At 42.7% G+C, this 26,770-nt stretch overlaps 2 long non-coding RNA genes across 4 annotated transcripts in view; one reads left to right on the top strand and one right to left on the bottom strand.

Annotated features, from left to right (window-relative positions):
- Positions 1 to 13,176, bottom strand: part of LOC309444331 — a 48,279-nt gene extending 35,103 nt beyond the window's left edge. Inside the window, exons 1-6 of one of the 2 annotated variants that reach the window (XR_014184994.1) lie at positions 12,833 to 13,176; positions 8,147 to 8,275; positions 4,031 to 4,310; positions 3,630 to 3,782; positions 1,970 to 3,099; positions 1,364 to 1,583 (exon numbers count right to left, since the gene is read on the bottom strand). This is a non-coding gene — a long non-coding RNA (uncharacterized lncRNA). Of the gene's footprint in view, positions 1 to 1,363; positions 1,584 to 1,969; positions 3,100 to 3,629; positions 3,783 to 4,030; positions 4,311 to 8,146; positions 8,276 to 8,747; positions 9,383 to 12,832 lie in introns of those variants that run through there. The other variant, XR_014184995.1, reaches the window with a different exon arrangement.
- LOC309444332 overlaps positions 1 to 26,770 on the top strand; it is a 68,678-nt gene that overhangs the window by 8,382 nt on the left and 33,526 nt on the right. The window contains exon 3 of one of the 2 annotated variants that reach the window (XR_014184997.1): positions 21,814 to 22,053. The exons of the other annotated variant lie outside the window; for it this stretch is intronic. This is a non-coding gene — a long non-coding RNA (uncharacterized lncRNA). Of the gene's footprint in view, positions 1 to 21,813; positions 22,054 to 26,770 lie in introns of those variants that run through there. 2 annotated transcript variants of the gene reach the window in all.

Raw genomic sequence — 26,770 nt, 5'->3', positions numbered from 1 at the left:
CTTACATGCTGGGAATCTCCCCTTCAGTAAAATCCTAAGATTTAACCAAGAAAGAGCTAAAGGATTTTTTTCCTGATTTTAAAGAGGACAAGAGGGAAATGCAAATTGGAGAAATCTTTCAGAAGAGAATTGGATATATGATGGTGCTCTTCAAGGCTTATCTTGCATCTTAAATGTAGCTTGCAAGGTTAACAAAATCCACAGACAGCCACATTGGGAGTGCTGAATCATTACATTTTACACAGTCCTTCACACTATGAAACCTGGATGGTTCCCAAGAGTGAGCTATCTGGAAATAAAAATGTGTCTGATCAATAAAATGAAATGGCTTGAAGAAATCTGAGTTTAGTGCTAAGTCCTAATTGGCTTTGCAAGTATCAGAGGAGACCTTGCCCTTCACAGCTTAGCTATTATAGCAGTGTGCAGGGTCATTACAAGACAACAAAAGCACAATGGTGACCCTGGTGCTCTTGGCAGCCCAGAAGACACTGGCCATGGGAGAAAACAGCAGTGAGAAGGGCCAGTGAGAACAGCAAAGTGTTCCAGTGGCACCTGACAAACTGAGGTTTTTGTGCCCTGCTTGGGTTAGGAGGCCATAACATTGACTTTCTCTATATCAGACATCGACTCATACCTATTTGTAGTCATACATGCCACCTGCTTATTTTTTTTTTTTTCAAAGATATGAGCTATAGACACACAAATCACTAACATGGGTGAGCTAATAAAAAGGCAAGTACAAGTATTCAAACAGCATGAGCTATCTAAATAGAGAAGTTAAACCAAATTCATTCCACCTGGCTTTCAACTCTCAGCACCATGATCTAAAAATCAATTGATCCTACTTACAGAATGATAAAATGTCCAGAGGAAATGTTCCTCTCTTCTCAGTAGCATATATGGATGGAATAAACTTCGGAGGTTTTACTGTGGTTAGCCAACAGAGACGGCCCAGCAGAGCCCAGGCATCTCCTTTCATAAGTGCCCTGGTCCCCTCCAACACACAGACCTGCCCTTTCATCAGTGCCTTTTATTCAATTTGACAACACAGGCACCATAGCTATGAGATTCGCTAAGTCTTGGGAGCATGGAATTGTCAGCAGAAGGATGGAGATCTCTTTTATTTGAAGTCTCCTCCCTGTCCCCCCACCCCCGATTCACTTTTCTATAGCTTTAGCCATAAATCTAGCAATCTCCAATGGCCAAAATGGTAACTAGAGACAAAGAACAGTGCCTGGGCTGATATGCTACTGTATAATTTTCTGGTGTCATGGTAAACAACTAGTGTCATTTTCTTGTACTTATTACTTTATCAGGATAGACATTAGAGAATATATCACATTTCTTTATGTTTTTCACTTACTGTTAAACTCCTGGCTGCTTCAATGTGCCTTCTGTACACAGCTTGGCTGCAGACTGGTGATCTGTAACTTTCTGCAGTATGGTATTATCATTTCTCAAGTCCTGTTCAACTCCAGCTGTAAGTTTTCATGGGCAAAGATGGATGCCATGAACAAAACTCAGGCACAGGCAAAATTCATCTCAATTTATCCTGGACAGAAAAAGTAACTCAGGGTACCTTGCTGAAAAGCAAAATATACTGCTCAAATGAATTTACAAGAAGTAGTAAAATACAGCAGGAAGAGACCATTTACTGTAGGGGAAGAATGTAATACATGATGTTAGTAATTCAGTTTAAAAAGATGCTATTAAGCAAGTGTGAAGGTGATAATAACATTTTTTAGGCATTAAAGTTATATTTAAAAGCCTGCTGGTGTGTGACATATACCCATATAAAAGCACCATTTTTAATTTCTTCCAGAAAAACTATATATGTTTTATGCCACTTCCAGAACCAGCAGCTCATGCAGCAAGGGCAGAGGACCAAGGCAGACCCGTGGCTGTCATGAAGATAAAGTCCACTATCCTCAGGACCAGGTTATAAACAATGAAAAGCAAAACGCCTTACCTAGGAGGAAGTGCCGAGGACATACCAGGAGCCCAATCAGATCTTCTGGCATTAGTCTCCAGCCTGATGAACAAACTTCATTCCAGTCTTGCAGAAACTGAACAAGAAACACCTGTACAGACATCACAAACCAGTGTTGTCTAGTCAGCAGCATCATATTACAAAACCAGATTATTTTTTTGTAGATTTAAAATGGAATAATTTTTCATAATGATGCATCCATAGATCTTCTGTAGACATTAGCTCTTTGCAACTCCGGGCTGGCTTTGAAGAACCCACTTGGGTTGGCTTTTGGCTCTTCAACCCAAAACCACAGTTCAGCTCACTCTTTTCTCCATTTGCCCTGGGCACCCCTTAGTCCTGGAGGTACCCAAATAGGCCACCTGGACACCTATTCTCCACATTTCTGCCACAGATTTCTGTCTTCTTTTTTTGAACATATATACTTGGAATTATACAGAATATACTTGCACAACAGCAGTAACACTTCTCAGTCACTACAGCAAGCACATTGCCTGTCACAGTGGATAAGCCAGCTCTGAACCCCTGTGATTTCACCAGCAATTCTGATACCTGGTACTGTCTGTGGAGTTGCAGCTCCCAGAGGCAGATGATTACAAGGGGATCTCAGAGTCTTCTTTGCTTCCCTGAAGGCTTAGAGTAAAGCCTGAATATGTGCACTCTGAAGACTTAAATCCTAGAAGGTAAAAAAACCCACACCAGCTATATTACTTTCTAAATCTCATGATTTGTAAGTCAATATCATGATTCCAGGGCATTTGGGCTTGCCAAGCAGTCTCGGAGCGGAATCCTGCCCCACACCAAACCCCAGACAGGGAGATTTTCCAGCATGGGCTTGACCCTTCAGTTTCTTTGCAAGCAAATGCTGATGTGTTTCTGTGACCTGGTAATTGCAGGATTAGGTTTTTCAGTAGCTGTTCTCTAAAGCAACAGTCCCTTAGTGCAGGGGAGTTTAAGACTGTCTGTGTGATGCTGCAGGAACAGCCTGTGATCTCTGTTGCAATGGATGCAGAGTTCAGTGCCAGAAAAGTCATTGGAAAGGAGTAACCTCAGTTCCTGTGAGTCCTTCAGATTGTTCTTGTCTCATGGTTTAACCTCCAGGAAGATGCCTTAAGGAATGAAATACCCCAAAATGTAGGTAAGCTGGAGGCAGCGCTCATCCCACTTACTGTTTTTCATCCTATTGCTCCAACACATACACATGCCTGTATTCTAAATAGCTCTTTTAAGTGATACCCAGTCTAATCAGAGTTCATTCTGAATGGGGTTTTCCAAGCCACAGCTGAATTGCAGCAGTGCAGCCACAGGGACACACAGCACAAGTCTCCTGCTCCACTTCAGCTCTAGCTCTTGTAAATATTTTACAATAGAGAGGGCTGAGCAGCACAACCTGTCTGACACAGCCCTGTGCTTTGCTACAGTGCAGATGCACTCTAGCAACACCAAAATCAGCAATGTCCCTGGTAAAAAACAACCAAACAAAACCAGACTGTATCTCCATGACAGAGGTGGGCAGTGGGGATGCACCATCTCTGCTCCACAGGGCATCTTGTCCCATGGGCGATATTGTGCCCAGTGAGATCAGATCAGCTGGGAAAGGCATGAGGAGTGGGAAAGGAGATCTTTAACCAAAAACTACCTGAATCACTGATGAAATGACCACTGCTTCAATGCTTCCTGTATTTAAACCAGTAGCTCCTTTCCCATCAAGAGGTTGTACTCTGGCTGTGGAGGTAGAGAGGCAGAGAGGACCTTTGGTCTCCAGACAAGGCACTCCCGTGGATCACAGTTTCTGTAAGCACATTATAAATATTACTTTTACAATTAAACAATCCCCATCAAAGCAGAAACATATTTATTAGATTATTTAGAAAAGCCCATAATTACCAGGGTTTAATTTATTAACAAGATAGGCAATTTAAACATTATCTTTGGAGATAATGAAATTGTGCTAACTCCAAGACTGAGAAAGAGGACATGAATAACAAGGAAACTGTGGCAAACAAAAGCCATAATACTGCAAAGAGGTAGTTTGCTCACCTGTTTAAAACACCCAGCTCATTCTCCTTCTTAATACAGAAACAGGACAAATATTACCCAGGCTGCATGTGATGTTGACAGAGAAAAAAAGACCAGTTTGTTGGTTGCAACAGTGGTTTCCTTTGGTTGCTGCTGAACCGTAGATCTGTCTGTGGCTCTGACAACCCAAAGCACCCTGAGAGAAGCCAGGCAGGATGCATTTGCTGAAAATTCCACAACATGTCAAAGATAACTGCTCTCTCCAAGCATTTTACAGAAGAATGTTCACTTCTAAAGAGGTCTGTTAGAAAAATAGTGAATAAAGAAAAATGTGCTGTCCCACAACACATCCAAACACTTGGAATAGTGTTTGGATGTGTTGTGGGACAGCACGAGGCATGAGGAAAGTCTTATTTTATGGTGACAGAAATACTTCTGCCTCTTAGCTCAGGAACAGAAATGTTGCCCTGTAATTATTCCTGATCTGGAGCACTAGACAGCAGATACATGCAAACCAGGCTTCATGCCATTAGACACTTTAATGAGGAGGTCAGTCTATTCTGCACTGAGGGATTTCAGATTTGTATGTTAACTGGAGTGGCATGTGTTAGAATGACACGTGAATTAATGATATTATTTTGTAACCCGTCTCATTATCACACACAGCTTGATGCTGCAGACAGCCACTAATTCTCTTAACCAGTTTCTATTGCTGGAAATAAAAGTGCTCTGCTTCAGTTGTGATCTCTTAGAAGAATGCTGTTGTTGTTATTGTTTGGTTTTTTTTTTTTTAATGTAAAAAGCTCTTTTCAAAGAAGGGCTCCATGACTGCATGATGCAACTCCCCTGAGTCCAAGTTCATGTTGAGTCTGATAAATGAACAATGAGCAAATTACACACTTGATTCCCCTGCTTTGCCTTACTTTTTGTCTCTAACATTAGATTGCTATAATTGTTTTTCAGCTCCTTGTGTGCATATTACCAATGTGTATGTTGCTATAGAAATATAAAATTCAACATATTGTCCCTTAGATTTTAAAAGAAATGTGCCCCTCCTTTTATTTCTGTCCTATTCTTTGACACAAAAATAAGAAACCATTGTCTGACCAATATTAAAGCCTTGGATATGATTCCAGCCCTTTTCCTTAAGAGGTTGTACCACAGGACTGGCTTTTCTGAGCCTTACAGCTGAAACGGGAAACTGAGGCCTTATGCCGCTTCTATAGAAAACAAGCAAAAAGGCACTTTTATGTTCTATATATCTATACATTTTCAAGGGGCTTAAGGACTTAGAAGCATAAAGAAGAGTTATAAGGAAACCAGACCATTTTCCTAAACACAGACATCCAACAGTAAAACCCATTCTTTCTCCTGCCAAGAGAAATGATTATTTGCAAAGTTGGCTGCCCAGGGCAACATCTCTGACCGGTCTTCACTTTCCTCCTCCCATACTTGCATGTGATGACTTTCTAAGCAAAGAACAGCAAGTGTCTGACTGGGGCAGGGGAGGATTTTTACTCCTCCTCTATGCTTTGAGCTTGGACTGGCAGCACTTGGAGGACGCCAAAAAAAATGTCACCTCCCCAGGTCTCCTCCTACCAGCCCCTAAGAGCTGTGCAGAGAGGAAACTTGCACTTGAGATGGAGGAACAGTGTCTTCATCTTGCCCTGACTGATTGGAAAAGATAGGAGAGAGGAAGAGCAGGGCTGAGAGTGGCAAAAGCTTCTGCTCAGCAGTGAGTGATGCTTTTCCTGCTCCTGGGAAAAATAAAGAGAATCAATTAGCTCTCAGTACAAGTGAAAATAATGTGACTTATCAGGAACTAAAATTGTTTTAGTGATGGGAATGGAAATGAATTCATTATGACTGACAATAATGCTAATAAAGATCCATTTCCAGAGGTGGTGAGGAGTGGAAAGGACCATAATCACAGCAGAGCACTCTACACTGTCACTTTCCAATGAGATGAAAACAGAGCTGCTTGCTTGCTAGGACTTGCTAAGACTTGTTAAGGTGGAGCAGAAAAGGAGACCAGGAGGATGGACTTCAACATCACCCCATGTTGGGGCAGTGTTGAGGTACCAGTGATGGGGCCTGGGCTCCCCCAGTCCCTCTCTGCTCCCCAGTCTGCTCAGAGCCAGGCTTACTCCCAAGGGGAGCCGAGGAGAGATCTCCTGCCCAGCGGGAGGGAAAGCCTTTTTTGGAAGGTATTTTTGGAAGTCCCTTCTGGCAGCCTCTCCGTGCAGGTGCTATGTTTAATTATAGCCTCCATCAGCTGGAAAATCTACTGCCTTCACAGCTGATTCTCCATCCCTGCTGCATCACTAGTAATCATCTCAGCACAAAGCTCTGCCCTGAAACCAGCACTTCTCGGTTATATCTCAGAAGCATAATTTCCTTTGCACACACCTCTTTCTATATTCTCTCTTTTCGACTACTCAGCTGCTTATCAAGCAGAGGAATAATCACATTATACATTGGGAGTGGGTAGGAGTTGATTTACATGTCTTCTCTTGCCCTGAGATCACCAGGATGGAGAATGGAGGACGAGGATTCAACTATGTGTGATATCTTTAGGCTAAAATGTCACAGACAAACAGGACCCCACTCAAAACTGGTCAAGGGACAGCCTTTTACTGGTCAAAGGACAGCCTTTTGCAGGACTTTCAGAAAACTTGGCTCCCAGCAAGTTCTTCCAGACATCTTCCCCCACAATGATCTGTTGCTGTGAGCTAATCTGCCACGTTAATTTAATGCAGAAGAATATGAATAGATTGCACTTGACTCTTGCTAAAAAACAAGTGTTTACTGGTGACTGTTTTCACGGAGGAAAGCCTTTTAAGTGTATTTATGCCTCTCCTCCTCCCCATTCAGACTGGCCAGCAGTTTCCTTGCAGATGACTCAGTGTGCAGTGGTGTGACTGTCTCCAGGAGTGTGGCTGTAATCCATTATGTGGTGACACCACAGGTTTTGCTGCCTCTGACTGCAGAAGAGCTATTTGTGTTTTTCTCAGGCCCTTGTGAGGCACAGCCTGGCACCCTTCACAGGGTGGCTTATCTAACCAGTCCTGCTCTGACTCCTTAGTGGAGAAGCTACCTTTCCCACCCTCTGTATCAGGAGCACAGCTGTACCGGCTAACCTGCCTACCAGGTTGCCCAGTGAAACAATGTTATGTCCCTACCAGAAATAGCATAATGTGTGCCACCACCCCTGCTGACTCCTTTAAGGATACAGAGTTGGAGATGACCAGCATTAAAGCCATTAGAAACTGCCCTCTGCACAGAACTACATTGATATTTTAGAAGCATTGATCCTCTTGAATAAGCTGAGTAACAGCATCTTTCATCCAGATGTGTGCCCATGCCTGAAATGCCTTTTTTCTACTACCTACCCACTCCCCAGCTTGGTGGCTTTCTCTCCTTGGGTTTTCTCTCTAGTGCAGTTTCCTGATAAACACACACCGAAGAGATCAGGTCTGCCTGTGTACTTTGAAGCCCTTCGAAAGACAGATTTCTCACCCTTTTTGAAGCAGCAGTTACCAGTAGAGACACTAATTGGTGTGCTGCTATCACCACGAGAGCAGAGAGAAACTCGAGGAGAGCAGTATTGTTACATGACGTAAAGTGTAGGGCTGTTAACAATAATTAAAGCACAAGCAAATACATAAAAATGCACTGAACATTCTGACTTGGGTGTATTAACCAAGTAAAGCAAAGTGAATCTTGAAGCCAAAACCTCCCATTTTCCTCCAAATGAAGGGTCAAAATACTCAGGGCCTGACAGGATTTCCCTTGGCTCTGGGTGACCTCAAAATAGGAGGGGATGCAACCTTGTCCTCCAGACACTTCCAGAGCACACCTGCCCAGCACAAGGGGCTGTGAGGCACCCACCACCCACAAAGATGATGCTGTAATCCAGATCTGTCACCTCAAATAAGCCCACCACCAAGAGGGCAACAGACCCTCTCAGAGACTGCATGGTGCAAAGGAGCATCAGGAAAACATTTTCCCTTCTATTACAGCTCCTTTCTCAACATCATTTCTGCCTAAAGAAGCTTTTGCCATGCCATATCACTGTGCCTAAATACATTGTTTTAAATGCAAACAGGGAAAAGCAGGAGAGAGTGAAATACTCACTTGGGTGGATATTTTCAGAGCTTCAGCAATTGCCGGACTGGAGGGAGCCGCTGTGATTATCCCTCCCGACACCATGCCCTGGCTGTCCGCAGTGCTGCCCCACTCTAATTCCTGCTGCCAGTCCAGTCACTGTGGGAGCCAGAGCAGAGATTTTAGAGAGACACATCTATTTGTGTTTGGGAAAATTTCCTGTAATAACATCTTGACCACAACTCTACTGCAAATTGTTCTCAGAGTTAATTTTCTTCACTCCAGAAAAAGCATGGTTTGTTTTTTGGTTGTTCGTTTTTCTCCCAGTTTGAACTAGCTTCAGTTTTCACTGAATCTTCTTGTACTTGGTCCACTAAACTACAGAACCTGCTGTTACCAAATCACCGTCCACCATGAAGGCAAGTAAAGATGGCCTTGGCAGTGTAGTCCTGCCAGAATTAATTGCACCCAGGCAAATAACTTATTCTCAGTTCTTAGAAACATATCTTTCCTTTTTCCCTATCAGGAGAAGGTCAAATACAGACTTCTCCTGTGCCAAATACAACATTTTTTGAGTGAGTAGATTGTCATCTGTAATTACAAAATATTTCAAGGATGTTTTAGCACTGACAGGCTGAGACCTCCATGTGTCAGTCAGAGTGAAGTCCCTCGTGATAGCTCAGTGTTCCTCCCTGCCGATTACAGGATGGTGCACGAGGAGCCCATCACGCTGCTCCTCCATGGGACATGGTAGCCTGCAGCAGTGGTCAGTGTCCGGTTTCTGGGCCATCTCCTGGCACACGTGTCCACAACAGCCGTCGTCACTTGCTTCTGCACTGTCAGATGGTATCTTACCATTTCTGGGAAGATCTGCCTGCTCATCCTTGCTGTTTTCAAGATAAACAGATTATAGTCTAAGAGGCTGATCACAGGCAGCAGTGATTTCTTCACCTTGATATAAGCTCTATGCTTAGCTTTATGCACTTACAACAGGGAAGGCATCAGCTACATTCTGGAAAAATATTCTGTATTAATTGCAAGAGAAAAATTAGGAAAATATTTATACAGATTTAGTGACATGCTTATGAAAACTCTTTCAAAGCACCACCAAAATACCTGGCATCTAGTTTTTATTAGTAGTATCTAGTTTCAGCTAAATAAAAAATACCCTAGAATTTGGGTAACAAAATTTTTTCTAGAACCTTTAATAAAAAGTATTATTAACATTGCCGAGTGTTTCATCAGTGAAAAGCTAACTCTTCCTGAGAAGCTGCCAAGTGAGTAAAAACAAAGGTAGAAATAAGAAGCAGCTGAATTTGCTGGTGAGTTGTCTCAGGGTTACCTGAGATAAATGCAAATCTTGCACAGATGAAACTGTCATCTAAAAATGATGGCTCCTCATACAGCACAGCAACTACGGGTACCTCTCCTCTGCGGCGTGGGCAGCACAAGCAGGTGAGTTTCTGCTCTCCTCCACCTGCCTTGCATCAACCCCAGGCAAGCATGGGGAAACTATTAATAAAATATCAGGTGAAATAACTGTGCCTGCCTAATGCTACATATTAAGCAAAGCCAATAAGCAGTGCTTGGGCTCTCCTTTCTTCTGACTTAAACTGAGATTTTCCTGTTCATGCATGAACAGATAATTACCTCTCACTATTTCTTATTTTTCCTCTGCATTATAAGGATATTTAAAGGGCACTTAGAAAAAGCAGTCACAACCTAAATTAAAACATAATACAAAAAGAAAATGTTCAGTAGGCTGTATGGGAAAGTGATGTAACAGGTATTACACACCAGAGAAAATATGGCCTTTTCCTCCCAAAAGATTTGCCCTTGGGCTTACATGCTTGCTCGTCTTTAGAGTTTCACAGCTTTTCTCTGTAGCAGGAGTGGTGCCATAGGCACAGTGAGGCTATTGCATGCAATGCAGTGGAGCTGCCACCTCCCCAGCCATGTGCAGGAGGGTGCAGCCCCCCACCAGTGACCCAGCACTTCCCCAGGACTTGGGGCTGAGCCCTCCCAGCCCCAGCGAGCAACCTCTGCCTTTTCCCCAGCATCTGCTTCACAGCATCTCCCTGGCAGGAGGAAAACGTCTGATCTCTTATTCCTCAGCTCAGAATTTCTCAGTCTCAGAGCATGATAAAACACCACAAACCAGTCTGCAGAACAGCTGAGAAAAAGAAAATACAAACCCAAACCAATATGTCCCACTCAGGCATCAAAAAAGGGCAATGTAGAGGAAACCGCAAGCCCTGGAGACCAGCACAGCTTTGGTTTGGTTATAAAGCCATCAATTTATCCTTGTAACATTAGAAGCAACAAGCTAAATGCAAATCCTGGAAGATGGAAGAAGTTAAATTGGTAGATGCGAGCTGGCAGGTCACTGGAAAACTGTCACATAAATAAATATGTATTATCTCCCCAAGAAGGGCCAATGCTAGTGTAAAACACCCCAAGTAGTGTGAAACTGGCTTTAATAATTAAGCTTGCAAAAAAGTGAGGATTAAAAATTTATTCTGAACTAAATGAAGCTATTAGCAGAACGGTTTTCCCCCATTATACATTTATGATATATAACACACTAATACAGATGCCTTCTTTTGAGAACAATAAAACCCATTGCCCAGCCTCTGTGAGCTCCTCACAGCTGCTCTTTCTCTGACACCTTTGCTGCTCACTGCCTGGACTCTTACTTTAACACTTGAGGAGCCATGAAAACACCTCACATTTCATAGTGAAAACTCATTTGACTCCCTAAGTGGAACACTGTGAGTAAATGTTGGAAGGGGATGTGTCAGGGATTTCATTTTTTTTTCCCCTTTTTCATAGAATTTCCAAAGCATTAAATTCCTTGAAAACATGTGTTTATATATAAAAATTATGGAATAATTAGCATAATCTAGGGTTATGCTAAAAAAGTCATGCTGTAAAAAAACCTGTCAATCATTCCTCTTAAAGGAACCCAGAAAGAACTGAGCATCTGCATTGCTGAGGAGACAATAGTGAGTTGCAATAACAAGTCAACAAAAGAGGAAAACAGAATTATTCATGTTCTAATAAATTCAGATGCCCTGTGATGTGCTTAATTAGTGCTAACAGGATTCTGCTGGTCAGCAAGGGCTGTATCAGAGCTTGGCTTCTTCATGCCCAGCAGAGCCCAATGTTCCTTGTAGCAGGGTGCTTGTCCCTCTTCGCTTGCCAGGTCACGGCTCACTGGGTGACTCCTGGTCCCTGTATACCTCAACTTAGCAAGTCACAGAGACCACGGTGGCATCAGGCCCACCTTTAAGGTCTTTGGTAGAATTGCTAACAACCAGCACAAAAAGGAGCCACCAGGTTTTAAGTGGAGTAAGAAATTGAATTTCTGGGCTGTCAATGGCTTTTTGCACCCCCTCACACCTCCAGTCCCTCTGCAGCCCTCAGTATTTTGACTGTGATGCTGTAGCCATCTGGACCAGGTAGATTTTTGTATTTCTTCCTTTTCTGACAAGCTCTAATAACTGCGCTTCTGGCGTTAGTTAACACTGTGGATAGCTCTGCTGAAGACAAAAGTAGCTTTAAGTTTTAAAATGATAAAACAAGAAAACGTAGTTTTTAATCTTTCCCCTGGTTAATGTGCTTGCCAGTACATATAAATTCAGGACAGAGTTTGCTTCCCTATGAAAGTTTGATGGTGTTCTCGGCTGGAAGGCTGACAAGACATTGAATTCCAAATTCAGGAGATGTTCAATTCTATGATGTGTTTATAATTAAATTTATTTCCCTTGAATGCAACCGAGTATCTCCCTGGCTTGTTGTGCAAGGCAGCTGCATGTTGAGGATTATGCCTGTAGAATCAAATAGATTGATGACATGATTTAGAACCTATCAGGAAAGATTAATTGAATTAAATATAACTTATACAATTTGCCTTAATCCTCTGAAGAGTGCCTGACTGACTTAACACCTTTGCTTTGTTCTAGAAAACTTATTAAAAGAGAGAGGAGTTCTTGTTTTATACACTTAATTAGGAGCTTTAAATGTTCAATAAATTACTACTGTTTTGGGGGGAAAATCTAAAACATTGTCTCATCCCTTATTTTGCCCAGTTCACTATTTTTTTTACTTCTTCGTAAATCAACAGGGTAGCTGCAGACCTTATGGTGGGGCTTCCAGGTCTCCACAATTTAAATGCATCACACGCAGGCAAAAAAAGCAAAATAAATTAGCTTTGCATTTCTGGGAATTTTGTGCTGCTCTAACATAGTGAATCCTGTAGATATGCCTTGATGATAAGAGATGAGCAGTGAGCCCTGCCCTCAACTCAAGGAGTGCTAAGGCAGGGAAAGCATCACTCCCAGCAGGTGGCCCCATGTGGGTGCATCACTTGGTCCATGGATGGAGCCGGAGGAGGAGCTCTGAAGCCCATTAAGCACAATTCAGCTCCTGCACCCTGCCAGTAGCAATCTGGATCTTTCTCACTTCTTCAAACACTGATGGATGTTTTGGGTAAAAGATGCAGGCTGTCCCTGCTCTGGAGAAAGAGGAGCCTGGCAAGGTCTGGAGGTTTAAACAATGCCAAAGGACCCTCCATGGGGCTGGTGCTGAGCTGTTCATACAATACTCATACACGTGACACTGCCGTTTCCCACATTAAAATTCAAAATCCCGTGTTAATAAATGTGTTTTACAACAGTGCAAAGGTTTTGTCTCAATAACACATAAGGGACTCACCCTGCAACAAGTGCCATCCATCAGTTCTGGCAGAGCTTTTCCGAAGAATCTTGATTTTTTTTTTTGGACAATAGGGTGACTCACAGAAGGCTTGTAGCGGCATCCTGCCTTTACACACCAGGTTCACTTTGGCTCCCCCTGACCAGAAAAGCAGGATAATGGCTTGGTGGAGGTAAGAGGTCCTCAGGCCACCAGCCTGCACCTACCAATGTCCCTTGGCAGAGGCTCTGGAGGACTGGCAAAACATCACACTCCACATTGCTTAGGTACTCTGTCACATCACTTGCCTGCAGAGCAGAAAGCAAAACATGTAACATATATAACATTTTCAGGGCAAACCCTCAAGAAGTATACTCAGGCGTAGCAGCAGGGGCAGGTTTGTATGCAGAAACTCACTTTTTGGCTTGGATTCGGGCCAGGCAACAATAGCTAACATCCCTACTGGGGTGGGAAATGGGATTTTAAATCTCAGAATCTTCAGCCAAGTAATTAGATGGACAATAAAATTCACAGCCCCTCTCCCAGTAGGTAGCCAAGGACTTTTCACTGGTAGATACCGATGTTTTGCCTGTAATATCTTTAATGAAAGTAGCATTGAAGTGCAATATCTCATCACTTGCAGTTTGAACACAACTTTAAAATTCATAATGTTTCATTAATTATATATTTAATTAATATGGTCTTGCAGATACTTTATGGGCACATTTATAACTATGTAGAAAAATAGCAAATTTTCCATAGAAAAAAGTTGATATGCAAAGACTTAAAAGTGCAGCGTCTTTTAAAATACCAGCAAGCTGCATAGCAGTTCCAGTACAAATGCCTGAATGTTCAGTGCCACAGTATCTTTGCTATATAGTCTGTTCATCACATAAATATTTGTGTGTAGAAAGAGTGATATTCTGCAAGGACATAATTTGTACAGCATTTATATATAATTTGGCATCAAAATGAACAGCCTCCTTTTGCTTTCAGTTCAGATCTGGCATAAAGCCACTAAATTTGCTCCAGCTTTGTACTGCAAGTTGGATTTTGCCATTGCTTCTGTAAGGCAGCTAAGTTTCTAGTATTGTATTTTTGTTCTGTGCCAACTAATTTGGATACAACAGATTGAATTTAAAGGTCAAAAAGTCAAGCAAATTGACTGACTGAAGAAAGTAAAATATTTTTTCAAAACTGATTTAAGAAAATTGAAAGAGCTCAGAGAAGTCCTGAAGCATTTTATGAAATCTGTATTTCATAGGAGGTAAAATTGAATCTAGGTGCCAGCAACAGCACTGGTCATTGGTCTTAGCATGCTTGCCTCAAATCAGCGATTTCATCAAAAGCTATTTTACTTGTGGCAATGCTGATGACCAAGAAAAAAAAGATTACATCTGCACCTTGAAGTCCACAAAGAGAGACACCAGAACAAGAGCAAAGAACGGAACAGCATCCAGCCCTGACCCAAGCCACAGATCTGACTGTTTGGAAAGCATCTGGGGCCCGATTTCAGTTTCTACACAAGTCCTTTCTTTCTGACAACAATGGATCAAAATCTTGGATGCAAGCAGCCTGGAAATAGCAGTTTTTTTGTATTACAGTCCAGCCACATATGCAGCATTTCTTAGTAACACAATATAACTTCTCTTTCCACAAACAAACATTTGTATTTCTGTTGCAATATAAGTTATGAAGACAAGCAAAAGGCTTGCTAACCTGTGGTGATACAAGGAGAATGACTAACTCCACATTGCAGGCAACTACAGTGGATTTTGGAGCAAATCTCCATTTTGATGAGGCTGCTGCAGCATGCCACGTGTCAAGTGACTTGGAGTCTCAGTGACATGAACAGGATTTCTAAGGGATGAAGAAAATGGGCCTTGGAGTCAGACTAAAGCCACTGCACCTGAACTGGGTTAATAACTGATTATTGATACATTGTGGAACGTAGAGTCATATGCTTGTGTGAAAGTAAATCAGCTGTTCCACTCACAAGGTGACAAGCATCTCTGAGGATAAAAGCTGACTCCAAAGTAGAGTTGTTCATCCTTGTGACTGAGCGTGGAGAGTGGCAGCAAGTCTGTGGCTCCTGTAGTTTTCCCGAAAACAAGCTGCTGCATCTCATTGTGCACTTTTTGCCCTGTGCAGGTGCTCTCTGGGTGTAGGATAAGAAAGATGCTGTCCCATCCACTGTGTTCAGACATATCCCTCTAGGTGAGCTGGAGAGTGCCAGCTCTCAGGCAGCTCAGTACAGTGACAAATCCCCTCACCTTGCACCGCTGCACAGGCACCGCAAGGCCAGGTACTTACTCTTCTGCCGAGGGACACGGTGCCGCCACACTACTCAGTTTTGGACATGTTATTTGCAGGGCAAATTCCTCCTGGATTTACTCTTACAAGGCATCTCTGACCTGAGCAGTGCCCACGGGCTGTGACACGCAGTGCTGAGTTCTCAGATGCTTCAGTGTTGAGCACAGCGCAGAGGCCCGTGGAGGCCAAGAGCCATCAGAGCGCACTGGGCAATGCCATGTGAACCAAAATGACAGATTTGCAGAATCACAGGAAACAAGGCTGGAAGGTACCTCACAAGTCCAGCTCATACATTTTTTCGCCTCAGGCAGGATCAGCTAAACCTCTGCCTATGAGAGATACCTCATCTGTCCTTTACTACCTCCTCAAACTATTCAAGTACTTCACTACACTGCCCACTAGGAATTTTTTCCAGATATCTGATTATGATCTTCATTGGTGCAGTGCAAACCCAGCATTTCATAACTGACCTGCAGGCTCTTGCCTTCCTTTTCTTTCCAGTGCCAAAAGCTCGTGCCACATTTTACATATCCTCCTGGGAGAGGTCCCAGGGGTTATATATACCCAGGGAACAAACAGAGCCCATGTCACCAGCAGGAGGGCCTGTTTGTATGGTCATCTGTGCTAATACAATCTAAAATATGCTGGTTTAGCACCACTGCTGGCAGGAGCCATACAATGCCACGGCTGCACACTCACATATCAAATGTTAGTTCATCATTCCTCTATTTCATCACCCAAATATCCACACCAGGCAGGATTGCCAGCCCAGAATAATGCTAGAGACTCTGCTGACCGTTTGCTAACCTGTTCCACAGCCCCGCAGTTGATCTGTTTTCTGTGAATCTCACATATACTAAAGTGTTGCAGACAAAGGTTTGTCAGCAATTCAGTAATATATACACAACTGCTTCTGTTCAAATACCCTTATGCATGGGGAAATTAAGGGCAAAAAAACAAACCAAACCAAACCAAACCATACCATCTTTTGTCCCTAGTGGCAATTAATTAAATGTTATTCAGAAGACGTTAACCTAGGTTTTTCAGGATGGTGTAGAGCTACACTGGACAATTATCTTACAGAGAAAGCAAATGTATGTAGGGTTCTTTGTTTTCTATAGATCACATATTGGGGATGAATTCATACCTACTATATGTGGATGAAAGTAGTCCTAAATGTATTTGGACACACAAACATCTATATTGAGATTCTTTGCTTTAAGGAACCCTTTTGCGAGTTCTGCCCACAAGAGGCGGGTAGGTTTTGGTAAATCAGAGAAGGTCTCGGACACAGCCTCTTACAGCTGCTGAACACCAGCATGCATTGCTGAGACATACCGTTGAACAGAAGGAGCACATTTGTCAAAAAGACTCGGAATAAGTATTCCTTCCCTAAGTATTTTTAGTGCACTTGAAGCTGTGTACTTTTGAAAGCAGTGTCTCAAATGACGGACCCTGGAGCATGTCGCAAGCCTCAGGTGCTGGTGCTAGGTCCACGCACACCCTTACAAGTGAGCCCATTTATGTACTAGCCCTCTCAGACCTTTTCCCATAGTCTCCTTTGCTCCTGCCCTGATTTATAACCTTTAAAATGCAATATCCTCAGTCCAGTGGCCAAATCCTGTCACCTGATGCTAGGAATTGTCCCCAGGGACTGTAGAGCATGTACGTAGTGGTTTTGGTGCAGGAGCACAGATGTGGAGCCATTGCCATCTCACCCCTGCACAAGTGGTACTTGGCCTGAGATTGCGACAGCATCACCAGAATGCTTTAGCAGCTCTAGGAAGGTCCCAGGTCCTGCGAGTGTTGAATAGAGACACCCACCGCTCTGAAACACTGCCTTATAGCCATCCTGCCCCAAAAGCCCATCCTGGCAACACTCAGCATAACATCCACCAGGAAACCTCAGCCTTCCAGCTTTCAGGGCTTACCAGATGCTAAATGGCACCATGGATCTGAATTTAAAGTGGGAATTTCCATCTCATCTCCATCATTAACATCCTACAGAACTACTTTCAGCTTTGTCCTTGGGGGAGAGCATGCATTATGCATAGTGAGAATTTCTCCATCCATCTTTCAGAATGCATTATCACTCTTGATAAGGGCTTTCCAAGTCACCTATCTCATTTGAAAGGAAGGTGAGCTGACCCATGAATACCACACACTGCTGCTCCAAATGCTCCTTGCTAGAAAAACCATCAGAGGAGCACAAGAGGCAGGAAGGTTGTGTGCAGACCCTACAGACTCTGCAGCCAAGTAACTTATCCTGGACTATGCCTGACCCCATCCCTCATGCTGTCTGTCCCATGTCCATTGCTGCTGCACACAACAAGCGCCTACATGGAGCTGCAAAAGCATGGAAATTGAGGCCACATCTTCATGGGAGTACCAGGGAAAGAGTCAAGATCCAAGGGAACTCTGAAGCTAGTGTGGTTACAATAAGATTAAATTTAGCATATTATGTAGTTTCCTTGTAATGGGTTGCAGGATAGCTGGGTGTTTAGGGGTTAATAGTATACATACAGAAAGAAAGCCAGTTAAAGCTTTGCAGGGCATGCTATATAAGTGTATACAAATACATTAAAGTAAAAAGTGTAACCTTATTTTACCTCCCATACCGTAAACAGCAAATTTCTTATTTCACTAATGGAATGTGCAAACGTGGCATGGAGTCTGAACCCACACTCACAGAAGCTATTTTTACAGCTCGTAGAATCAGAGAAAAATACCTCCCAGAGACAGAAAGCTGTGCAATCAACCACGTCCGGCACTTGGCTGCTCCTTTAACGAGCAGGCATCACATCAATGTTTCCAAAAAGGCCACTCCAAGTACAGCTCTGTTCTGATTGTGTTCTAATCCCCCCCACATCAAATGCCAAAAATATTTATGCCTGCTGTATTACATTATAAATTTATATTTCTGAAAAGTAATGAGTTATGACATTACACCAGGCATAATAATTGAACCTCAGGGCCCAACCTTGTTGAAGCTGCTCTAGAGCTGTATTACCAGCAGGAGTCTTACTTTTGGGGGTTAGTGTAACCTCCAGATGGCATTGGGGATGTTAACAACAAAAAAACATCCAAGCCTATAGACTGACTTTCCACCAAGGGAGATGTCTAATTATACATCCACTTTGCTTTCCCCTGCAATGTGTTGGAAGCAATTATTTTAAATAGATAAAGTGTGTCAGTGAGGTTCAATTTTCATCTCTGTCTATCAGCTGTGCAATATGGGCACACATGGAGTAAAGTCTTACTCAGCCATGGATGTGGATGTGTCCTGAAGTTGCATTCTGACATTTGTGAGTCTCATTAAATATGCTTCCTTTATTGATTTGTTTGTTTTCTGTAATTGCAGCAGATGAACATTTTTAATTTTTCATTTCTGCTCTTGGCATTTAATTTGAAGTGATCCTGAGTTTAATGCCAAGGCACATATCAGAAATGACCTTCAAGCTTGAGAGAAAATCATTTCATTTTAGAATCCGTCGATAAGCAATAGGCAGAAGCCTTGTACATTTAATAGCATCTATCAAACATTTTCCCTTAAGAACTTGCTGACCTTCTTGGCAGAGGCCATTCAACAACAGCCCACTTCTACTCACTGCCTTTATCAAAGAGATGGGATTGCTATGGAGTCATTTCTGCACTCAGAAATTAGGTCAGCTATCAACAGCAACAGATTACAGAACTCAAATGATCTGTTCTCTCTGCTTGACGAAAGGAAAGTATAACCATGGCCTTTCAGTGCCTTATAGCCAGGGCATCCTCATCTCAGCTCTGCTCCTGCATTACATGACCTTCCTTTTTAGGAGCATGGCGATTTAAGGAAGAAGCTATTTAGCAGCCTGTAAATCCATCCAACCATTGTAACATTCTGGTTTTCCTATCAGGAGCCTGCATAACAGCCGATCAGATGATTTGCAGTGAATATTCAGAGGATTGGACTAGATGATCTTTTGAGGTCCCTTCCAATCCCAAACATACTGTGACACTGTGTGATTTTCTCACGCTTTACAGCTGCGGAAGTAGGATCAAGTCTGTAACAGAACTGGCCCCAGTGAATTCCACAAGCGCATTTGACAGAGAACTCATTTTCCAACATGTAGATGACAGGAGGGAAAGAGGAAAATTTGAGTGACAGTCTCTTCAGTAATAGGTTTTTGATTGCACAGTAGAAAAATTACAAATTAAGATTTTTGGAAAGCAGGTGATAAATTAAGAGGAGTTAGTTTTTTCCATGATCTGAAGCTCTAAGAACACATCTCACACAAATTACAGTTTTAGCAGAATTAAATGATCACATTTCCAGAATTAATTCAGTAGCAACAAGCTTAGCAGAAGGTAAACAGTTGCAAGTATGTTCCTGTATTTTATTTCATAGCATGCATTCATTTTGTGCTAGGATCCCTTTTGCTTTCTCACCTGTAGCAGCTTTGAAAGGTTTTGTCTAGTTATGGATGCTAAAGACACACAGCTCTCAGATATCCCTGTCAAAGGGAGGTAACTTGCGGATGTCCACAAGCCCTGAGCAGATGGTGCACTGGAGGATTTCTGCATACAAAAGGGCCCTGCAGAGTTAAAAGGAATTTTTACAAGCCCACTAAGAGGTAGCTGCAAACACAGTTAATTTCTAGCTATCAAACATTCAGCATAAACACAACAAGCCCTCTGTGTTGTACTTCAGCACATTGGGATAGAAAAAAGGCTTCAAACTAAAGTATCAACACCACCACAACAGAATCAAACTCATGCGGCTTTTCCTGAGCCCAAACCCTCGCTCCTGTCCTGCCCAGGTCCCTGGTGGAAAAGGCTGGATCTGTCCCCTGGGGAAACCCTGGTGTGAGATGTGATGATACTTTCTTTTCTGGCTTGCAAATCTGCAAGGTGAATTAATGAAGATGGTGTTTTATCCCAAGTTACTCTCAGGAAAGACATTGATTAAAACAAGTATGATAATTTCCATACTGGAATTTACTTTTGCATATTTATACTCTGTAGGAATGGTGAAAGGAGGAAATCTATACCATTAATTACTTCTGCAAAGTAGTATTCCATGCACATTAGGGATTTATGGACACTGAAAATAATCAATGTTGTTTTCATTAAAAAAATAAGATCAAAACTTTTGGGAAACAATTACGGCTGAGCCAGATTTCCTCCAGACTTTGAAATTAATAGTTTTACTTGCACACACACACACAAAAAGCTAGCTTCCTATTCTACTATTTTTTATGTTTCTCAGCAGTGCTAATAAATGGGATTTGATAAGTTAAAACTGACAGCTGAAAAGCTTGTAAAGTATGCACTACAAACATGTAAACGCACCAAGAGAATTCAGGAGTTTATACAGAATGAATTTTGGAGCAGAGATACATAAATCCTAATCTCAGGAAAAAAGCCCCTTTTCCTCTGCATTTCTCTATGAAACATTGGACTGGGTTTGCATATAAAGCCCTAGAGCAAAGCTAGCTGTGAAATAGCTGCAGGTAGAGACCAAAGCGTCCCTTTTCAGGGTTAACAGAACAGTAATGAAACCAACATAGGTCTGGTTTGGCTGTTTGTTTGTTATTTGCTTATTTTACTATTGAAAATAGTCAGGGTTTGCTTTTAAAACATACAATCTTATTTGTAAATAACAAAGCAAAACCTCAAAATTGCATTACTAGTTAGCTTGGAGCCCTATATATCAAATGCAGATATTCCTTGCAAAACTTTCGGATTTTAACTAATTATGTTGTTAATCAAGAGCATGACTGCATTTTGATTGCATTCAGTTATCTCTCATCTCTTTCTTCTCAAAATAGTAAAAAAAAAATCCAGAACAAAAGGTTCACATCTCTTGCAGCTGCTCTTTATGCACATCTAATTAATCTTGGGACTATTAAAATTCAATACAATGAGAAACTGGTCAATACTACAATTAGATAAACGAGCTCACACAGTAGTGAAACAATCAAATCAAACAAGCTTCATCAAATATTCCTCATAAGTGACAGAACAAATACTTTTCAATGCCAGTTTTAAAATTCCCCAATGATGTTAAGATAACCCCGTCTAATCTTTCAGAGAACAACAGTGGTGTCTCCTACCGCCTGTGATGTATTATCTATGCCCTCTGAAACTCAGAAAATTTATCTCTAATACCTTTCTGGATCAAACGTTTTTTGAAATTGTAAAGGAACTAGAAATGGCTATTCCCACTCCAAGACAACTTGGCATCTGCAGATTGAAGGAGCTAAACAAACATTTTCTCTCTGCAAACCTAACAAGAAGATCTTTCCAGTAGTAAAGTGATTTACTACATAATAGCCATGTGTTCCTTATCTCTCAGTAGCTTTAGATTTTATATTCAGGAGGGAAGTGGACATTATTTGAAACAGGACATTATTCCTGTCTTGATAATCATGTTAATTTTAGAGTCTGTCATGAGAGATTATTGAAATCCTCCTGAAACGCAGTCCCAAGAGAGTAACTGGGTAGGTTATTTTTGCTAGTTACTTAAGAGTGTTTGTGAACAGCTTATTATAGCATAAATATCTGCTACTCAGCAGAAGAACTGTCTCCTACAGATCTTCCAGTAGTTTAATTGCAGTTAAAAAAAAATCTACCCTCTTGAATAGCCAGGCTCTGAGTTCCTGCAGAATGATGGCTGACTAACTGTGCTATTTTTCTTCCCACAACAGACATCGGTAACACGGAGAGAGGCTCAGTGATTGATGCCATGAGAGCTCATGGCCTGGAATCATGTGGAGCCTTCACAGGACATCGGCTGTATTAATTTATTAGTAGTAGAGGAAAATGAATACATTTTTATTGCTTCCTGTGCTTTACCTCATCCACTTACCACCTTTATCCATCATTATCAGAGGCAGTTTTCTGGTACTGCTTTACCAGCAAACCCTCCCAACTGAAATGCAGTTTGTACAGAGAGCAAACAATAAATTCATGCCTCTAAAATGCACCTCTAAAAACCTCCTGAATGAAACAAACCACTTACTAGCAAAATCACTTTTGGGTGACTGTATTTAGACCAGAATTCTTGCCAGCATCACATAAATTGATTGGTTTCATATGCCTAATCCACAAAGCCCTGGCAGCAAAATCATTACATGCAAGTTGTACGTAGATTAGAGACAGTGAGTGATGTGCTCCCCAGAGCAACAGATCAGCTACCTGGCTGATGCTGCTCCTGCTCAGATCATTAATATTTTTGTTAGCATCTCAAGCAGAGGAGATTTAGATCCCACATTGTGTAGACAGCTACGTTTATGAGCATATTTGTCAAAAACTTGGGAGAATTAGTCAGCGTGACTGACAAATACAAAAATGCTCAAAATGAGTCCCGTTTCCAATCTTTCGTCATCCACGTCAGGTATCAGAGAATTTGCAGTGGAAATCTAGAGAGCGTGTTTCGATTCAAATGAAACCCAAGTATAAATTTGACTTATTGACTCAGAGCCCACTACAACCCAGTCCAGCCCTCTGGGTGAAGGACTGGAGGTGTTTAAGGCTACATCACTCAAACCCCTTGTTTTGCTGTGAGCCTTTTTCTGCTGCTTGAGCACATCAGGAACAGGAGACAGCCCAGGCTGCTGCTCCATTGGGCTTCACACCAGTTACATTGTGGGAGCAGTAACACTCATGCTGTGCAACCCTGTGCATGGGCAACAGGATAACTCCCACATTAAATCAACTTGAAAAATCTCAGTGGCCTTTTCCCTCCACATGCCTCGCTGCTCAGAGTTATACTGGGATTGAAATCTCTCTGCCCCTTTGGTTTTACTTCTTCCTCAGATGCCAATGCGCTTCAAAATGGCAATTTCTGCCTCTACTGAACCACTTCCCACGCCCAAGTACTCAGAGCTCTTTGTCTTGCTCCACTGCTCTTTTGAGGAGCGGAGGGTGGCACCATAATTGTTTTTTCTCAAGCATGATTCTTACTGGCAGGTCTTCTAGAAGCACTCACAAATTCAGGAGCTTGGCAAGTTTTAGGAAAAAAATTACCATCTTACCTCCAAATACTGCTAATATTTAGATAAATCTAAAATTACAATGAAGTATCACTTAACCCATCTCAGCTTTGGGAAAGGCACCACACTTTCCCTACCCTCCTGTCGTCAGTGAATGAACCTGTTTCTGGAAAGCCAAGAAGAACTGGGGGGGTTTTCCACCTGGTTATGATCACTTTGTGTGCTCTCACCTCTGCTTCTTCAGCAGGAATTCAGTGCCAGGAAATAACAGACTCATTACCCACTTTCCCTCCTTCCTTATTCTGCATTCCCCATTACTTCACATGCAGCAAGGGCTTTGCTTTCTTACCCCATGGTCCAGTTTCCTGGATTCACACTGCACTGTCTGAATAACAGTATCACAAATTGCCTTTTTTCTGGCTGTTTGCGTACACATGTACACAAATGCTCCTCAAAAGAAGCCACGGAGATTATATCTGTCCTAACAAGAGGAGAGGAGGAACAAGATGGAGCATCACAGCCCACACAAATGTCAGTCCATTGCAAAGCCGGGAATCCATCAGCAAAGTTTTCTCTGTGATTTTGGATCCCCCTGGGGACTGGGAGGTGTTCTTGTAAAATACCCAAGGGGCTGGGAACTACCCTGCAGTGCTGACTGGTAAATCTGCAGTGGCTGCAAGTTTGTCTTTTGTGCCCTTTGCCTGGAAAACAGGGGACAGCCCTGGAGTGACGGAGTCTGCAGAAAGTGAAGGAAGGATAGAGACACAAGGTCAGCATTATCTCATCTGCAGTGGGACCATTCACCACCTCCCCTAAAGATACTGAAATTTTGTCACACAGGATTTCTGCCAAAGTCACGGACTTGCAGAGCCCAGCACAGAGGCAGCGAGGGTTCTTTGCTGTTCCTCTATCCCTTCAATCCCACCTAAGTTTTACAGGTCTCTGACTTCTCATCACCACAGCACGCCAGGCGTGTCTGTCTGAAGTCACCTGCTAACTCACCCAGTGCTGGAGTTTTCCACTCCCCAAACACCAGGGAAACCCAGGGCTTAACCCTGACCCAGCATTAAAGCCTTTGGAGAAACCTCACTGTGCCTCCAGACTGAGCCCTCCCATCACTCTAGCAAGCAAATTAATTCCACAGAATAACCCATTAATAACTCATATTTTGTACTTGCCAGCATTTTTCCTTTAATTCAAAACTATATTAACATTTAAAAGGAAAGAGGGCCAGATATGTTACCTTGGTTGCCAGGGAACCTTCAAACATAAAGGCTCATTTCAGCAGGCAGCAGCCTGGCTGTTACCCTGGATGCAGGGCTGCTGTGTCGTGGGGAGCCTGATATTTCACTGCATGCTGCAATATAACAAAATAAAAAATTCATGGGAGGAGGCCAGCATCACAAATACCTGGTGCCTCCAGCACTTTAATGGTGCCCATAAGTATTTCAATTCTCCGTAGTGTTACACCGCACTCAGACTGGCTTTGCTAAGAGATTGCAGAGTTTGTTCACTCCCCTGCAGTCACAGAACCCATAAGAGCTGCTGCAAACTCAAATGCATCAGTGCAAACTGGCAAAAAGGAAGAAAGAGCCAAGCTTTCCCATGTGCACCCTTGCCTCCTACACACAGCCTTCTAGCCTTCTCCTGGCTGAGCAAGCAACAAGGTTTGGAGATAGGAGCCACAACCAGCAGCTGACACTTCCCAAGAGCAGGAAAGCAAGGCTGCGGAACCTTCTGCACTGGATAAGATCAGTGAGGGGGACACTTTTTTTGCTGGCTCTGCACAAGCAGGGTCACCACAGAGCCTCCCAAACAGGAGCTGGGGTTGTTCCTGGAGGAACCAGTGCTCCCAGTCCTCAGGAGCACCAAAACAGATCCCACAGGTTTTGAATTTTCTTGTTCTCATGATATTTTTGTCTGAAAAATTGGATTTTCTAGTGGCTTAAGGTCCCAGCAACAGCTGGGAGTTGATTCTGCAGAACCATTTCTATGTAAACATATATGAATAGGTTCATGTGGAAAGTCAAACCGACACAGTTGAAATCATGATATATTGGTTTAAGGCTTCCATAGAAGATTCATATTTGGAAGTGATTTTAAACCTCCTGCACTCTGCTCCCTCATGGGAAAGGCAGCACAGCCCAGGTCCCAGAACATCCTCAGCTCCGGGATCAGCCCTAGCCCTGCAGAGAAGGAGCCTCATAACTGAAGAACAACAAATAAAAGGTCAAAGTCACCTGGGAAAGGAGCTGCAGAGAGCCAGCCTGCTGCAGAGCCAGCCCTCCTCCCGGCAGACCTGGCGTCTGCCTCCGTGCCTCCACTCCTGTTCCAGACCCTGAGGGAGACGTGTGCTTTCTGACAGCACAGTCTGTGATGGTATGTCAAGAAAATTCATGTCCTAATTATCCAGTGTCCCTAGCACAGTAAAAAGAAAAAAAAAAACAAACCACAAAACAAAAACAAACAAACAAACAAAACCCAAAACAAACCAACAAACCAAAGGAGAGATTTCTCCTATTATTTTTCTTTTTCCTTCTCTCCAGCTAGGCACACTCACTAACTTCATCTGGCAGTTGCATCTAATTTCTGTAATAATGATAGAGAATATTTGTGGGAGGTAGCAACATACAATGCTTTGATGTATATTTGATAACAAAAGTTAACATATGCTCAGAGGGAGAAGGCAGCAGAGGAAGGAGAGCTCTGGATAGGAAATATGTTCCATTATGTCATTTTCCAATTTCCAGCTCCATGTGTGTTATGGCCCAACTGCCAGAGAAACCCCTGATAAATCAGTGTCAGGGCAGTGATGCTCACACAGCTGCACTAGTGAAGCTTGTTCTATTTCTGAGCTGTCACCAACATAGAGTTCATCCTTGATGGATGATGCTCTGACAAAGATGTTTCCTCATTGTCATGACCTAAAGAGGAGAGTTTGGCTTATCAGATTGTTTACAATTAAGTTGCTTGGGAAAGGAGACTGCAGCTGCTCAGTTTTGGAGGAGGACGTCTCAAAGAAGAGAAGCAAAAAAATGCCATTCGTCACTGCAGTTTCCAGAAGCTTGCCTGACATCTTCTTTTGGGAAGGCAGTTGTAAGTCCGAACGATTGCACAGGCCATGAAAGCAAGCTACCCATGGAAGCCCATGGCCTTGCAAGACCCCTCTGCAGGACAGGGTAGATGAGCTTGCAGACCACAAGAGCCCTGTCACAGTTCGGCTGTGAACAGCATGCCCAGCGCATCCTCCTTCCCACTGCCTTTTGGGACATGGATTATCTGTCACCCTTGAGGTTTTTAAACCTTGTTAAAAACACAGCTGGAGGTGCTGCTTGCATGCAAATATCTGGCTAATGCATATAGTCACAGAATAAATTAGGTGTGAAGGTACCACATGGCCCTTCACGGTGTGCCTTCCAGATGAGCCTAGCTCCTCTTTTCTTATGGCCCCCACTTTGGGTAGTTAAAGATGCCAATTAGTTCCTGCTTCATGTCCTTGTCTCCAAGCTGAACAGCTCCTTCAACCCTCCCCATGTGTCTCATGCTCCAGCCTCCACCAGCTCAGGATATGTGTTTCAATTAAAAACGAAACCAAACCAAACCAAAAAAACAAACAACCCACAAACTAACCATGTGGGAAATTCAGAATAGAAATGCCTGTTAATTATCA

This window comes from Streptopelia decaocto (genome assembly GCF_964273445.1).
Source record: "Streptopelia decaocto genome assembly, chromosome: 10".
NCBI classification, from domain to species: domain Eukaryota; kingdom Metazoa; phylum Chordata; class Aves; order Columbiformes; family Columbidae; genus Streptopelia; species Streptopelia decaocto.
The sequence above is the reverse complement of the archived record's forward strand: the minus strand, read 5'-3'. Positions and strand labels throughout refer to the sequence as shown.